Raw genomic sequence first — 3,078 nt, 5'->3', positions numbered from 1 at the left:
TTGTCATCCAATATCAATTTTATGAGCAGATCCTTAAGTATTATACTTGCTATGTATTAAATTAAAATTCTTGATCCCTTTACTAAAGTAAGAAATGACTGGTTTTGGCTAAGGGCCACACTAACATTGTAAGAGTTCGTTATTTCATTTGAAACAAAGAAAAAACAACAAAAATTTTAAAGGAGAGTACTGTTTCTCAATGAAACATTATATTCAGGATTTCTACCACAATTAAAAGGCTTCATTTTTCAGAAAGATTCTTTTCTCTTAAAAAAAAAAGAGAGGAAACAAAGTCATAAACTCCCGAGGTGAAAACATATAATAAACATTGTCTTATTCCCCAGTGTCCAAAATGGTGAAATAAATGTACATATATGATAAACATAAATACAAATGGAAATGGTACATTCTCAATGAACGTTTATTATGATTGTTGCAGTTCAGTTATTCAGCATATTATACTCTCTGTTAAATAATGTATGTTGAACTGAAATAGTGAGACCAAGGACAACTAGCTCTTTTAAGCCAAATTCAAGAAGCTGTTAATACCAGCACATAAGTTCTACAACTGTTTAAAATACTGAAATGAGAAGATGAAAATAAATGAAAAAGTCAAACCCCAAAATCTCTCATATGCTTTCAATACTATATTTTAAAAGTATCAGTTATAGAGAATATCAACCAAATACTTTTTCCAGCAAGGAGCTATTGTGTGGGCAGAATACTGACTTTTCCAAACACCCGTCAGTCATTTAAGGGGGTCAGGATCTATTAGTTATTTGTACATGTCTTAGATGCTAGGCATCATAAACCATGTATAGTCACTGTAGACTTACAAAAAGCTAGTCACATTCTTGCAAAGTATGTTTCATGATAAACACACCACAAACAGAAACTCTCACTAGTACTGAGGGGCAAAATCTAGCTGGGTTTCTTTATCCCTAACCCCAGCTTCAGCTGCAGGTTTTTTCCCAGTAAGAGCAGTAGTTTGATTTACTCAACACTGTAGAAGTCAGGGTGTGGTCACCCTTCTCCAAATAATATTACAAATGGATTTTCCCTGAACTCTTGGAGCAACAGAATCTTTAAGTGGTTACTGGTAGGAAAAGGTGAGATTGAGGTCAAAATGTCTGAAAAATAAAAATTAACAAAAGCTTTCAAGGACCACCCTAGAGACAATGGAAGCTGGGGTATTACTGAGACGATGGAGGTAATACAGCACAGAACACGAATATTTTTTAAGCTTTCAACATGGAGCCCCAGTAACAGCTGAACGTAAAGTTTTGCCAGCTCTCCTGCTGAGTACTGACAATGTTATCCCCAATTAATCCAGGATACTAATAACCATGGCAAATACAGATCGATCACATTTCCTTCATCATCATCATCATAAGAGGGCTAAATGGGGACGTTCCTGGTGGTCCAGCGGTTAAGAATCCCTCTTCCAAAGCAGGGGACACAGGTTCAATCCCTGGTCAGGGAACTAAGATCCCACATGCCGAGTGGCAATAAAGCAGGGCAACAGAGCCCGCACACGCCAACTAGAGAGCCTGCGCGCCACAACTAGGGAGAAGCTAGCGCACCCCAACGAAGAGCCTGCGCACTGCAACGAAAGCCAAAAATTATTTTAAAAAAATAAAAAGAACAGAACTAAATGTAACATCAAATTCAGAACAACCAATGAAACGTTTCCTTTAGCGTTTCTAAAACACTACGAACTAGAGAGATCGGGAAAATTAGACCAAGGAAGCCTTTTCTAAGTCAGGGATAAATGGGAGTGTACTTAATAAAATATTAAGTGTATCCCTTCTCCCTGGCTAGCTGACAGAGTAGAAACGGACCGCTATCCGCAGGTATGCACCCTGGCTCGCATGGTCTGTGGCTGCATCCCCCAGACGGCCTGGCTACTCTAAAATAAACTCTACGTCGACGCCATTTGCTCTGCCTGACACCTGGAACTAGCATTATGTGCCCACCATGTGCCAGGGACAACGCTCCACACTCCCTTCTCGTTATCTTCGAAGCACATTCTGTGCGCTGACAAAGGAAACCGAGGCCCAAGCTCACACAGGGGCCCTGGCACTAAACCACCGTGTAACTCATCTTGTTGAAATGAGGGCAAGGGCGTGACTCAGATGCTCTAAATACTCACTAGGCCGGTAGTATTTGTGACGTTAACTCTTTTCTTCGGGGCCACTCGCAAGCCGCAAGCCCTCTAGAAGGGTGGGGAAACTGAGGCCAGGCTGTGACACGCCAGACGTCACAGAGCCGGTGGCGGGCAGACAGAGGCCTCGAAGGCTGATCTCTGCGCATCTCAACGTCCGTTTGTTAACACTGCCCAGGTCTTCTGCTTGGCTTACTCGGCCCTGAAATCTCGCAGGTTTTCAGGGGAAAGGACCTGGGCCGAGGCGCTCCCTCCCGGATCGTTTTCCCGTCAGCAGCCTCCGTCGACACGGGAAAGCGGTAGCCCGCCCGCCGGCCCCACCCGCCACCAGCTGCAGGGCACCGCGCCAGACACAGGTTGCCTGTTCCCAGGCACTACCTCCTCCGCCTTCACCCCTTTGCCGCCTCCGACCTCGCCCTAACCCTGCTGTGCGCCTGCGCGCCCGGGCCCTAGAGCCCGTGGGCCGGCTGCTCACGTGGGCCTGCACCTGGCCCCGCCGCCTCAATGGAAAGGCGGGGCCTCGCGCTCACCACGCCCCCTCGCTGCCACGCCCCCTCGCTGCCCAGCCCCCTCGAGGGAGCGTTGCAGCCTTGGCCGATTTATTACCCCTCTCGCCCAGCCGGCCGCGCCTACTTGGCCGCGTGCTGTGTGCGCGTGCGCCAGGTCGGGATTTGGAGGGGGTCGGAAGACTGTTGCGCGGCCAAGGCCGCGAGCTCTACTGGAAGGCGGGGGACGGGGGCGTCCGGGCAGGCCTGGATGGGGGAGGGGGCGTTAACTCGGAAAAGGAAGGAAGTGGGTGTCACGGGCTGCACACCCTGCCCTTTTGGGGTTGTCAGAGGAAGGTCAGAAAGGACTGCTCCAGATTTCCCCATTTCATGTCTAAATGCAAATCTCTGGAACCCTCACTAACTCCT

The sequence above is a fragment of the Phocoena phocoena genome, chromosome 10 (genome assembly GCF_963924675.1).
Source record: "Phocoena phocoena chromosome 10, mPhoPho1.1, whole genome shotgun sequence".
NCBI classification, from domain to species: Eukaryota; Metazoa; Chordata; class Mammalia; order Artiodactyla; family Phocoenidae; genus Phocoena; species Phocoena phocoena.
Note: the sequence above shows the minus strand (reverse complement) of the source record.